This window comes from Rhodnius prolixus, unplaced genomic scaffold (assembly GCF_049639745.1).
Source record: "Rhodnius prolixus isolate KJV_2025 unplaced genomic scaffold, Rpr scaffold_9, whole genome shotgun sequence".
Classification (NCBI taxonomy): domain Eukaryota; kingdom Metazoa; phylum Arthropoda; class Insecta; order Hemiptera; family Reduviidae; genus Rhodnius; species Rhodnius prolixus.
In genome coordinates this window covers 20,798,220-20,813,024 of record NW_027411604.1, presented here as the reverse complement: position 1 = coordinate 20,813,024, position 14,805 = coordinate 20,798,220, and the positions used below count along the sequence as shown (strand labels likewise).

At 35.7% G+C, this 14,805-nt stretch overlaps 1 protein-coding gene across 2 annotated transcripts in view; it reads right to left on the bottom strand.

Moving 5' to 3' along the window:
- bru3 (CUGBP Elav-like family member bruno 3) overlaps window positions 1–14,805 on the bottom strand; it is an 838,385-nt gene that overhangs the window by 812,339 nt on the left and 11,241 nt on the right. The window lies entirely within an intron of this gene.

The window sequence follows — 14,805 nt, the reverse complement described above, 5'->3', positions numbered from 1 at the left end:
ACCTTTTTTTTTTTGTAAACTGCGTAGCGCCTAAACGCGTGAACCGTATTTCATGAATGAGGTGTCATTCGATTTGGAATTTTATGTAGATGGGCCTTTTGTGGGTCACGACGCTGTACATCGAATGGGAGAGGTGTTGGCCCGATTTATTTAAGGTCTCCTCCAAAACTGTTATTACTAAACAACTCTGTAAATCTTGGCTCGTTTTTGAGAAAATTTGGCAGGATAAAAGGGTTAGAGCTCTCCTATGTCTACACTCCATCTAGACCGGATACAGTCTTATGTAAATGATGAGTTTAGGGCGGATAAAAAATTTGGGCTATATTTAAAGCAAGTGGTGAGTTTTGTAGTTTGACCTACCAGCCCTGGCGCCAAAATTTCGTATTTATAAGCTCGCTCTGCAGAACTGGCAAAAATGAGGACATTATTCATTCTATTGGTAGGTGTCCTAGCCTATCAGTTATTAGGTTGAGTATTTTCAATAGTCATTTTATTGACAATCTAAAGTGCGTGGAGAAAATTGGACCCTGCTTTTCCGTTAGCTTTCCAAAGCATGGATCAATAGAAAATTCCTTGTTTCCTTTATAAAGTTTAGCTTTTTCTTTTTTTTTTTTTATCCCCTGCTGATCTATGTGGTACTAGGTTCAACTTTGCACTGTTTCTGTAAGAATATTTGTTTTAGATAATTTGCTATCAGAAGTGTAATATAGTGACTTATAATAATCTCTTACAATAGTTAATAGCACTTTATTATTACAGTTTTTCGCTTCCGTTCACACACTTCCTCATCTTGAAGCCCTATTTGTCTGATCGTCATTTTCAAATTCAAATCGGGACATCGTTTTCAGCTAAACATCTTATTGAAGCGGGTGTTCCTCAAGGAAGCATCTTAGGACCTATCCTATATGTTATATACACTGCAGACATACCAATCCATCCTAAAACTGTCATTCTAACTTATGCAGATGATACCGTTATACTTTCTCCTCACATTGATCCGGTAACTTCACACAGAAACCTTCAAACTCATCTCTTTTCTCTTGAGGAATGGTTTAAAAAATGGAAAATCAAGTTAAATGAAACAAAATCTCAAAATATTACTTTTACTCTCCGCCGCATCACTCTTCCTCCGATCTTCTGTGACTCAATTCCAATTCCTCCTGCCAATGTTGTGTCCGTTATCTTGGGCTATATTTAGACAAAAGACTGACTTGGAACCCGCATACACGACTTACGAGGGTCGTTTGAAAAGTCCGTGCAAAAATAAAAACTACTTAATTTTTTGGGGTAAACCTTTTTTATTTTTCAACATAGTCTCCTTTTAGGCTTATACACTTCGTCCAACGCTGCTCTAGTTTGTTGATCCCTTCCGAATAATAGGATTTGTCCAAGTCTGAAAAATAGCCATTCGTTTCTGCAATCACCTCCTCGTTTGAATAAAATCTTTTTCCCGCCAGCCATTTCTTCATATTGTGGAACAAATAGTAGTCCGAGGGAGCCAAGTCTGGAGAATAGGAGGGATGTGAAACGAGTTGGAACCCTATTTCCATTAATTTTGCGACCACAACTGCTGAGGTGTGAGCTGGTGCGTTGTCGTGATGGAAAAGGACTTTTTTGTGGGCCAATCGTGGGCGTTTTTCTTGCAGCTCGGTTTTCAAACGGTCCAATAACGATGAATAATATGCACCTGTAATAGTTTTACCCTTTTCCAGATAGTCGATGAGGATTATTCCTTGCGAATCCCAAAAGACAGTCGCCATAATCTTTCCGGCCGAAGGAACGGTCTTCGCCTTTTTTTGGCGCAGATTCCCCTTTGGTAACACATTGTTTAGATTGTTCTTTGGTCTCAGGACTGTCCATGTATCCATGTTTCATCCACAGTGACGAAACGACGCTTAAAGTCCTGCGGATTCTTCTGGAACAGCTGCAAACCGTCCTTGCAACTCTTCACACGATTTCGTTTTTGGTCAAGCGTGAGCAATCGCGGCACCCATCTTGCGGATAGCTTTGTCATGTCCAAATGTTGATGCAAAATATTTTGTACCCGTTCATTCGAGATGCCTACAGCACTAGCAATCTCACGCACCTTCATTCTTCTGTCATCCATCACCATATCATGGATTTTATCAATGATTTCTGGAGTAGTAACCTCAACAGGGCGTCCAGAACGTTCAGCGTCACTTGTGCCCGCCCATATGGCCACTCCGAAAATTTTGAAACCACTTATAAACTGTTCTAATCGAAGGTGCAGAGTCACCATAATGTTTATCAAGCTTCTCTTTAGTCTCCTGAGGCGTTTTGCCTTTCATAAAGTAGTGTTTAATCAACACACGAAATTCTTTTTCGTCCATTTTTGAAAATCACTCGACTTCCTCGATTCAAACGAATGCCAAACACAAAGAAATAGACCGATCTGGCTGAAACTTGGTGTGCGTTCTTCCAAGAGATGCTACTAACTAAACATAACCTCGATACGCGCCAGTAGTGCTATCTCCCTGACTTTGCGCGGACTTTTCAAACGACCCTCGTAAACGAACTGAAGTTAACAGGCGTTATCGACTACTTAAAAGACTACTAGACCAACGTTCAAAACTTTCACTTAACAACAAACGACTGATTTACAATTCCATACTAAAACCCGCCTGGACGTACGGTATTGAACTGTGGGGTTCAACGAAACGCTCCAATATTCAACGAAATCAATCTCTTCAGTCTAAAATTCTCCGCACTATCGTTAATGGCTCCATTTTATGTTTCAAATCTAACTCGCTATAAAAGTTTTCATCAGAACTTGCACTCTCATTCCAATCCTCTTGTCCGCCATTTATCATCACATTACCATCCAGATCATCCTCCCAGACGACTAAAACGCCAGTGGCGTCGCGATTTTCTCTCTTCTGAGGAGAATAGCTAATCCTGGAGATGACTTAGGGAGGTTATCGCTGGGTAGCTTCTCCCCTCAATTAGTTAGTTCGATGTCAGCTACTGTCATTGTTACTTACAGCGTGTCTAGCGCTGGTCTAACTTAACTAATAAATTTTAAAAAAAACTTTTTTAAATTAGAACTAAAATATTTGGTTTTAGAAACTCTAACTTAGTAACTCTAAGTTCCCCCAAAGATTTCAGCAATTTTTCTCATTGATTCTATTAATGCTACAATGGAAAAAGCCTATATTTTAAGAAAAATTTTATGAGCTTTCAACCAGTTTCATACACAGTTTGGTGGATTAGTTTATTTTTGCGATTCAATTTTATGTTTATTCATGCAAATAAAAATTGAGCAATTATAGATAAAATTTGATGAATTATAGAAAAATAATAATCGAACATATTCTGATTTCAAAGTCGAATTAAACTTTTAATAATAGTAAATATGTTTGAAAATATCAAAGAATATTTTTATTGAAACATACGTTTTTTTTAGGGTGTCACAATGGTTTGGATCGAAACTGACCGTTAGTTTTCTTTATAATTCAATAGTTTGCTGTTATATACCACGTGGGGCACTTTCAAATCAATAGCAGTTTATCAATAATTAAGGTGCAAAATTGCTTCTCTCTTCTTTTATCTAGTTACCTTTCATTTATTGCCTATTTCTATGAGTATTATTTGGTGGACAGGAGAAAAGAACGAGAGAAATAATTATAGTTCAATTACTTTTTCTTAAACAATATTAAAGCATATAAAAAAAAGGTTATTGAAAATGATTATCTTATGTGAAAAAATTCTCAAAAACTATCTATCATTAAAGTCTAATTTTTATAACTATTAATTAAGGCGCCTTTACATTTGAGAAAATTACCTCCCAGGAGCCTCAATCCAGTCTCCCGCAAAGTGTTCTCTCTCTTTACAGACAACAATGTGGATCAGTGATCTGTAAAAATTAACTGCTGGAATTTCTCTTACTCAAATTGCAATCGGCGAATCGAAGTGGTACCATTTTGGGAAACCGGTGATAAACTTTAGGACAAAATAGACAACCGGAAATATTATTCCTCGATTTTATTTTGTTTTGGGAGGGGGAGGAATTTTCACGATTTCCTTCTAACGTAGAATTTCCATTGAACATTTTAAATCTACGAGGTCTGTAAATTAAGTAATGAGACTGATTTTTTAAATTTTTTTTATTCAAAAAGAATTACAATTCTATATTGTCACCTTCAAAATAACTTCCTTCTGAAGCCACACAGCGCTGGAGACGTTTCTTCCACTCCTCATAGCAGTGCTCGAACTCCGATACTGGAATTGCCTTCAGCTGTTCGGTTACAGCCGTTTGATTGTTTTCGACTGTCCCAAAATGAGTTCCCTTGAGGTGATTTTTCAACTTCGGGAAGAGAAAAAAGGCAAAAGTGTCAGTACTGGTGACGAGTCTTGGGTGTTTGAGTACGACCCAGAAACCAAGCGCCAGAGCATGCAGTGCCACCAAACCTCTCCAAGGTCCAAAAAAGCAAGGATGGCGAAGTTGAAGATCAAATGCATGCTGATTTGTTTTTTCGATATTCACGGAATCGTCCACAAAGAGTTTCTACCTCAAGGTGGTCAATCAACATTTTTACCGAGAGGTTCTTGAAAAACTTCGAAAAAGGGTCATTCCATGTGAGACCAAACATCAAGAACAAGTGGGTGTTGCATTACGATAATGCTCCTTGTCACACAGCAATTTCAATAAACGAGTTTTTGGCCAGTAAAAACATTCCTGTGGCTCCTCAGCCTCCTTATTCGCCTAACTTGAGTCCTTGAGACTTTTTTTCTCTCAAAAAAATTGTCATTGAAAATTGAAAAATCATCTCAAGGGAACTCATTTTGGGACAGCCGAAAACATTCATACGGCTGTAACCGACCAGCTGAAGGGTATTCCAGTATCGGAGTTAGAGCACTGCTATGAGGAGTGGATGAAACGTCTCCAGCGCTGTGTGGCTTCAGAAGGAAGTTATTTTGAAGGAGACAATATAGAATTGTAATTCTTTTTGAATATTTTTTTTTTTAAAATCAGTCTCATTACTTAATTTACAGACCTTGTATAAGTACAGAATCTGATGACTGTTACAAGTATATTCTTGAAGATAAATTAGACGGAGATGAAGGAATAGGAATAAAGAATGTCACGAAACTAAGAAGAAACTAGATGAGCAATGAAAGAAACTGAATCTGGGATAAAGTAAAAGTTAAAAGAGCAGAAAACGAAAAATACCAAAAATAAAAATAAAGGGAATAAAACTAAATATGTAATGAAGAAAAGATGTAAAAACATTTAAAGGTACTAAAGTCGTAGTAACGAATGAAAGCAAAGAGCAAGAATTCGGCGAAAAGTTATCAAAAAGATAACAACAGTAAAAAAAAAAAGAGGAGACATTTTGGAATAAGACTGCAGCAAGGATGAAAAGCAGGTTAAAGGAGGAATAAGGAGACAAAAATGGCGTCAAGGCCGAAACTGTTGGAAGAGCTATCAAGCGATGGAGGACGCGAGTTTAAGCTGGATAAGCTTAAGCTTAAAGATTAAAATCAGTTGAAGGTTGGTTCTGCTGAATAACCAGCTACTTCCACAAAAGGTCAACCAGATGGAGAACGTTTTAACTCGGGTGGGTGGTGTACTAAAGATACAGAATAATAACAGCAATTCCTTAATTGATCTACATATTAATTTAAATTGTTTTGTCTTAGAGCAAAATAGTTGAGTTGATTGAACAAATTAATTACATTTTTACAAATGAATAATGATTGATTGTTAATGGGAAGGTATTAATTACTGCAAATTTTCGTTTCTTGTAAATTATCACACAAAAAACTACAGTAAGAATATCAGCATTTTTTGAAACAACAATTCCAGTTTTTTAAAATTGCATTTCCGGTAGATTTCATTTATCAAACATTTAATTTTTTTAAATGCACATCTAACCTTGAAAATAATTAATTTATACAAAGTTACACTAAAATAACATTTTGAAGGGCAGTGCTATAACACCGACTCATAATATTGACTTTTGCTTTTTTTTTGAAGAATGTTCAATAAAAAAAGTTTAGTGAACGAGAAGAGTGCAATGAGGGTTCCACATTAAAAATAAATAAGTAAGTAGTAAAATGTGAAATTAAAAAACCAGCAATATTCTAATTGTGGTTGTGAGATTCGGGTAACAGTGGGGTCCAATGTTGTAAATACATGTTGAAGCTTCACCACAATGAGCAAGTTAACTTTAAAGAGATTTTTAAACGTTCCCGCTGCTCGATTCCTCTCCAAGGCCCAAAAAAGCAAGGATGGCGAAGTTGAAGATCAAATGCATGCTGATTTGTTTTCTCGATATCCACGGAATCGTCCACAAAGAGTTTCTACTTCAAGGTGGTCAATCAACACTTTTACAGAGAGGTTCTTGAAAAACTTCGAAAAAGGGTCATTCGTGTGAGACCAAACATCAAGAACAAGTGGGTGTTGCATCACGATAATGCTCGTGGAGAGAGGGGGCACCTTTGAACAGTTTTAATTTCTCGCCATATATTTAAAACATTTATGATTGGTAATTTTCTCCATATTTTGTGGTAGACCTGTTGTATAATTGGCAGAGTTTCCCTTCGTTTTCATTGTTCGGTAAAGTCATAATTGAGGTATGTTATATTTTGTAAGGTGGAAGCAAAAATTTTGTTGCAGCTTTGTGAAGTGTATTGTGAAGATTGTAGTGGACAAGGTGGTAAGTATTGTTAGCCCATATTAACATTTGGAATTCGTATTTTTAAATCTAGTATTTACAAAAGTCTATTTGCTTGCAAAAAGTGTTAGATATTATATTTTCTTTTATGGAAGGAGAGGGGGCACATTTCAACATCACAGTTAAAATGTGCCGCCCTACCGAGCTGCAAGTTTGTGACTTTTTTTTTGTTTAATCGCAGAGAAGGGGAAAGTGGTCCGAACCTACATTAAGAAGCGCAACAAACCGAATATTTTGTTCAAACTTCCTAAACCCATCACACTTCGGGTACAACATCCCGAACTGAGTCATTCTTGATTTTTGAACTAGATTTCAGTGGTTTAAAAGAGAAAGTAATGTAGTAGTGAGAGAAATAACTGATAGAAGGTAGATTCAGAGTAAAGTAATATCATTTCTTTCTATTTTATATTGTGTACAAAGGTACAATTAAAAAAATATAGATATGTATGTAAAGTACCAACTGTTTATTGATATAGATCTGTTAAGAAGAGTTGAAAGTTGTAGAAAACAAGATAAAAAGGTTCAATAATACGATTCTGTGCACTCTGCAACAGAAAATGTAAATTCTGTTCAAATGTGCCACCCCTCTCACCAAATATAAATATTTTGGATTTTGGACAATAGTAGTAACTTTTCAGTTTCAAATATCGCATCAACTTTAAATCCAGGTTTACCACTAAAAATGTGTCTCTGTAAATTAGAGACAATTAAATGAGCCTAAAAAAAAATTAAAGAATGATTTTTTGCTAACAAATAATAGAAAAATTAAGTTAATCTTTTGTCTATTAGTGCTTTAAATTATAATAATTCTATTTGAAAATAACCAAGGTGGTTCGTATAATCAATTAATTTAATTACAAAATTAACAAACTTTAGCGAGTCGCTAATTATTATTAGTAAAATTATAAAATGTAAAATAACTTTCATTATATTAGAGATTGGAATATCCGATCGAAGTATGGGGTCAGAAGGTCAAGAGGACACTACAGTTTCCTCCAGGATGCAGAAAATTTTGTAACAAAATTTTATAGCTAACCTTATCAATTCATTTATTATTGTTTTATTAAAGTTGTTACACAAAAGTTTGGGAATAATTTGGATTTTACTTCTTATATATTTAGTATTTCAACGTTTTGTTAAAGTGATGGTGAAGTATTGTTACGAAAAAGTATTATTTTGAATGGAAATTAGGTAACATTTATCACAGTACTGTCGGAAGAAGTATAAAATTTGATTCGAAATCTAGTGTACCAATAATTTTCATTTCCTTTTTCTTTTTATAAACTGATTTTTCTTCAACTTTACATACTTGATAACGGCTGTTATAATTTTATAAATAGCTGAATTATAATTTCATTAAAATTCTTGTAAGCTGTAGGTATCGTCTGAAATGCTGTGTTTAACAGTGTCTATAACGTTATAGGGTGAAGGGACCAGTAATTGACTGCTTAAGAAAAAATTCGAGTTTAAGGTAGAATAACTTCCGTTATTTTGGCTCCAGGTGTAGATTGTAAAATTGTACCGCTCCAGTAGGATGTACTTTATTTTATTAATATTTTAAAAGCAGTAAATTCGATCTTTATGTCTACCAAAAATGATTTTTTTTTGGAAGTATGTCAATGACCCAGTAATTGACATACCGAATTTTCGGTGGAACCAGTGTTTGACATGGGGTGGGACCAGTAATTGACATACAAATATATTCATGAAACGACATAAGATATGCATTCAATCTGCGTGGAAGGAAGATCCTCGTTGGGTAGTCCATTGTCGGGCCAATATAATGTAAATGGGCAACGATGGCATCTCCAAATTTAGTGTTGATTCTTTCGAATTGTTTGACTTCGTATGAGTATCCGGTTCTCAGATCTGATAGTTTGCCAATGCCCGCTGACCTTATATTCACATCATTCAAAAAGCTGGCCAACTTAGACATCTAAAAGAAGAATATTATATGAAAGTATCACATCATTATTAAAATAATGTTTTTTTTTTTTTTTTTTTTTTTTTTTTTTTAAGTATTATTACTTACCTTTGCTGTGTGTGTAGTTAACGTTCGGAGTGTGGGTAGCGAATGGAGAATTATCTTACAAGCCTCACTAATTTACCGTTACGGATGCCCCCCCCCCCCTCAGTGACGTCACCTATAGTTAGCCAATAGAATTGCGAGCTTCCCTTACCCTCTCTCTCTCTCTGACAAGTGTTTCTCTCTCTCTAAGGTGATTCCACACCTGCCACCTTTGAAACAGGACTCAACCTGTCCGTTAACTTCATATGTTTCTTAGAAAAAATTTGAAAACTGAACTTTGTCCTTATTAGCTTTTTATTGCTTTATAAATAATAATAAAACATTGAATGTTTGTAGACTTAAATTGACTGTTTGATCAGGCAAATGAAAAAAAAAAAAAAATAATAATAATGATGACTCTTACCATTCTCATGTACTATTCTCAACGTGTGCAAACTGCTGCTTAGTTTTTTTTTTTTTTTTTTTTTTTTTTTTTTTTTTTTTTTTTTTTTTTTTTTTTTTTTAATAATAATAATAGAAGGAATTCTTGAAAAAAAAAGAATTATTTGACTTAATACATTTATTGAAACAAAACTTTAAAAAAAAGATTCTTATATTTACAGACAGATATAAAAAATTTCTAATACAAATAAAATATTTAATTTCTAATTACATTAATATGAAAGAAATAAGAAGAGAAATGTTTGCTATCGAAGCACTTTATTTCAATGTTGGAATTTTAGCTGCCTTGCACCAATCATATTCAAACATTGCACAGAATCTGTACAAATCCATTCATGGTTTACGAGATTTTACATCTCGCCAGTGACCAACATTCAGGTTTGTGTGCAACTCAATGCATTCGCCAGTGACCACATTCATACTTCAAGGCAAAAATATTTCCGCCTCATTCCAACCTAACTTATTGTTGAGCCAGCAATTGATGGCTTTAATTCGATATTGCGTACATTTCTCTTTACAAGTATTGTGTATAATACACTGATTTCCTGCTGCTTCTAATGAATCAAGTTTTGGACAACCATAATCTTCTAAATTAATTACACAACAACTGTACAGATTTTGCAAAAGAAATTTTTTCTTATCACTACCCTTAACAAAAACAAATTTATAGTTACAATCAATAAACTTGAAAATATCTCTAATCATTTCATATTCAATATCCCCATCATTCCATTTAATTTTATGATAATAATTTTCTAACCAATAATTGGTTCTTCTACTTTTTTCACATTGTTTATGTTGGACAGGTGGCTTGAATATCCAGTGTCTAACTGATTGAAAATTATAGTCTAATAGAGAAAGCTCTTTAACAATATATCCTCCTACACTGTCTACAAAACACTGGAAGTCAGTTATCAGTAGGCCTGTCTGAGCCATTCTGAACACTGAATTAGCTCTTCAAGCCTTCTTATACCATACGACGTACAATACCTGTTAAAGGATTATATTCTACCACCCTGTCGTGAATAATAAGACAATAGGCAGTGGTATTTGGAGGGAACATTTCTTTTGATTCAAATTCCAATCTAACATCTACCGGGCCACATTTAATAGATTCACACTGTTTAGAACAATCTATTACAATTAAGGGTGTTTTCTCTTTAAAATTTTGTAAAGAACTTAGAGGATACATTTGTTCTCCATAATATGACATTTGAAAGGAAGCATACATATGATACAGAATGGCAAAACGGTTAGACGAAAAATCTACATTCAAATCGCCGTATGGGAAAGCTTTACAATTAAGATAAAGTTTTACATTTGAAATTGAACAGTGGTCAAAGTGACTAGCGTTGCTTTCCACATTATTAGCACGTCCGGTCTGAAAAGCTAGAATGATATATCGGGGCTTTTCCATTTGGCTAGTTGTCTTTACTGACCAGATTTGCCTCTGAGTGGCCGGCAACAAAGGGTAATCATAGAGTTCCCAACTTCTAAAACTTAGAGCAAATACCTTAGCAGATTTAAGATGACGCATAAGAGCTAATCTCTGATGTTCGTTGACTGTTACATAGGGCAGCATCCAGCAAAGCTTCACCATTTCAATTTTACACCTCTCCACCGCTTGTTCTTCATTCAGCCTGTTGAATTTATAGGCATTTCCATCTTGTCTGCTTCTAACAAGTATCAATTCTTGTTTAACATTAATCACAATCTTCTGATAATCTTCACAAAATCCCAGCAGCAATGATAGCGGAATGCATAAATTAAAACATCCTTCTGCTGAAGTGATGTTGAGAGCATCGCTTTGAGGATAGCACCAGCCCCAGTTTGTAATATACTGACAACCTGCCTTAAGCGAAACCAGCCCTTTAAGTGTACAAGCTATTCCTGGGTTTTTTACTCGATCTATTTCAACTCCACTTAGTTCGTATCTTATTTCATCAAATAGAAATGCAAAAGCATTATTGGTCAATTTGGATGAAACAGGAACTGCAGAGCCGTCTTCCTTTAAAAACTTGCCTTCCAAGTAGAGCAAACTTTGACTAGGTAGCGTATATAGATCTTGATGCTGTACACTAATGCGTATTTCGTCGCCTGGTAGTAGTTTTGAAGAAGCATATGGGTGATGGGAATGCAATTCTATGCACTCGATTGAATTGTCAAACTGACATTTCTCTTCCAAATCTAACACTTCCATGATGATGATAGAACGTAGTAACCTGCAGCCTGAAGAAATCGAATACTGCTGTTGGTCAGCGATGTTCGCTCGGCAACTGTTCTCACTGGAATGATGCTCTTTTTCTCTGCAACTGTCCTTTTATCGCCTCTTCTAAAGTCTAAACCCATCTCAGTCTAGTGATCAAATGAGCAACTTCAGTTGTGAGCCTCTCTTTTATAAGACATCCAGCAGGAAGAGTAGACAAAGCTGACCGCAGTTGTTAGTGCCAACTTTCTGATACTGCTTCCGGTTCCATGAAATTCGATTTCCCTTTACATAACGGACAAATTCAGCAGGGGGATTGGTACCACTGCTATCGAAGAATTGAACATATTCACCTCTCTTCTTGTAACAAACCCAGTGAGTACCACTGCCAACACTGCTATCCAAATTAAAAATGGCTCGTTCATTTTTCCATGGTTTCTTTGGAAATTCATCAATCATGAATACTCCTCTGAAATGAGGAATTTTATTTGATTTTGCCAACTTAATTAGATCAAAATTACTTAACCGCAGGCGAGGTAGCGTATCCAGCATTCCTTTGGCTTTTACACTCAATTTTGAAGATTTGCCACCCATCCGCCTAGGAGTGGGGATGATTCTCTTCTTTTTCTTCTTATCTTTAGCACGTCTCATGATAAACTGAATCAATGTTAGTTGTTTCTGGCTTTATATATGAATATTTTTAACATTCTCCCAACTGTTGTGTGAATTATCTAAGCCCAACCATTTCACCAAAATTCTATCACCTTTCCGTTTAATAACCTTCTCCACTAGGTAACTGTCGGGATGTTTGGCCAGCTGCAGTTCCTCTTGATAGAAACCTCCAGCAATCATTTGCCCCTTATAATCTTTCAGATGATATGTGAACGGTATGGTATTTTTCACTTCAGCAACTTTAAATATTTCTGTAGACCACGAAGGGCAATAGCCTTTAGCAAATTGCGCTTTATATTTGGATATGCGTACATGATCACCAGCTTTGAACTTGGGAATGCTGCCGTTTTTCAAAGTTTTCTTCCCATATACTTCACGTAATAGCTGTTCTTCTATTTCTTTTCCCCGTACTGAAGCCGGTGCCACTTTAATCGTTCTGTGTTTAGTGTTATTATATTTGTTCAATAGCGATTTAATGTCGGTTAACCAGTCGTACGATCCTTGGAGACTAAATTTTTTCCACATTGCCGCTTTCAGAGTACGATTGAATCTCTCCACTATTGAAGCTTTTAAGTTACTATAGGTAGAATAGTGATTTATACCGTTCACGTTCATCAGCTTGCCAAATATCTTGTTGTAAAACTCTTTTCCATTATCCGTTTGCAAATTGTTTGGCTTCCGATCGGCTAATACTTTCTCGAATGCTTGACTCACTTCCAGGGCTGTCTTATTCTTCAGAGGGATCGCCCATGCATATTTGGAGAAACAATCAATCACAGTCAACAGATATTTGTGACCTTTATTGAATCTAGAATAGGGTATTAGTTCCACCAGGTCGGCTTGCCACAGATCATCTAAGCCCTTCAGAAGGACTGCTCTTCTCTTGAACACTCTTCTTGCTGGTCTATGCAACTCGTTTACAATCTGTTCCTTAACAGAGGCCATGATGAAATGAAGCTTGTTTATGCCCACACTACGCTATTATACCTCCATCTCTCAGCTGAGCTTCAATACTTTTTATTTCTGCGCTGGCATTGTTGGTACCAAGTAAGCTTCTTAATCGATCTACAAGCTTGTTAGGATCTACAAATCCAGCACCCCTTTTTGCTGAAAACAATTTTGAAATCACATTCTTGTATTTCATGTTTGTGTTCAGAACTTTAATTGGTCCGGAAGGGCTGTGCCCTTCTCTATGAGCGTTCGTCTGTTGCAGTATGCTCTTATAATTGATATAATCCGTCTTTTTCACCAGAGACAAGTTTGGATTTGTCATGAATAATAACTCGAAAAGACCTGGTGTGCCGAAATAGGTATTATCACCAACAGATAGAATGTCTTTGCTGATGGAGACCACTGAGTCACCAATACTAAATCTCCGGCCGTCATAAACTACACCATATATCATATCCAAGTCCTTGGTCTCATTTTTAATAAATTTTTTGATATATTTTGAGGACATTTCTCCAACTTCCTTCAAATATTTTGCTGAAATTTCCTTCCCTTCAGGCGTTTGTGCTTGTTCTCGTACCTCTTGAAGCGGGCTAGTTGCTTCAGCAGAAGTAGAAGAAGTTAACTTTAGTACTTCCGGTCGCTTTGTGGTTGAAAGTTCTTCATGCCATATTTTTGATAATCTTGACGGTGGTGTAGTAGCCGATTCCAGCCTCAAAAATTTTAGCCTCTTTGGAGGTGGAAGGGGTGTTTCACAAGTAGCTACTTCCGGTTTAGGAGATTGTTTTAATTCAAGTGGTGGCTTTTCCTGCTTTTCCACCAATGCTTTCAATGGACTCAATAAAGGTTGATATTTCATTTTCAAATATTCATCGGTCTCTTCTCTGTTTCTCTTCAATAAATTACACTTTTCTTGAATCGCCTTTCTGGTTTCGATTATTTCACGCATTACAACGTCACTAGTTGACCCCTCCATGGCTCAATGAACAGTGATGTTCAAGAACGAGGTTAAGGTATTATATAGGCTTCGTAACCTTTTCGATACCTTCCCTCAGTAATCTGTCTATCTTTGTCCAACACTAGAAAGCCAAATCTATTTTCTTTCCAGCACCTGTGGCAAATTTTTCTGAAAGTTTTGAATTCCATGTCGGAATTGATATGGTCATCGTAAATTCTTCTCAAATTTAATTCATCTTGCCGAAAGAGTATTAGGAAATTTGCATTTTCTCTTACTAAGTGCTTAGGAACTCTAGTATAACTTTGACTTAGATAAAATATATCAACTCCACTGTGGCGCCCCATACAAAAATAGGCTCTTACATTATCTTGCTTGTCACATGCTATATCATCGAAAATAATTATTGAATTTGGCAGGGCCTCTTTAGGTGGGGGAACTTGAGAATTGTCTTCAAATTCAAAATAGCCAATATCTTTTAAAGGATCTAAAATTTGAGCTAGCTTCCGGTACTTGGGCTGTTGTAATGACTTTGCAAACAAATATATATTTTCATATCTCAACCCCTTTGGATCGTATATTAAACTCAACATCAGGTTAGTTTTCCCACAATTAGACGGTCCGCATATTAAACATCTAATGGAATCTGGGAAAAGCGGACCGTGTTTGGAACATTTTTTGGAAGAGGCCCTGTCGTCAAGGTTTTGCACTGAGAGGGTGTGATGTTGCTTTATCAAGCGCATGATGAAGAATAACAAGAATCGCTCTCCCGTCTCTTTTATATATATATATATATATATATATATATATATATACATAACTCATGCTCATTATACAAAAAAAAAATAATAATAAG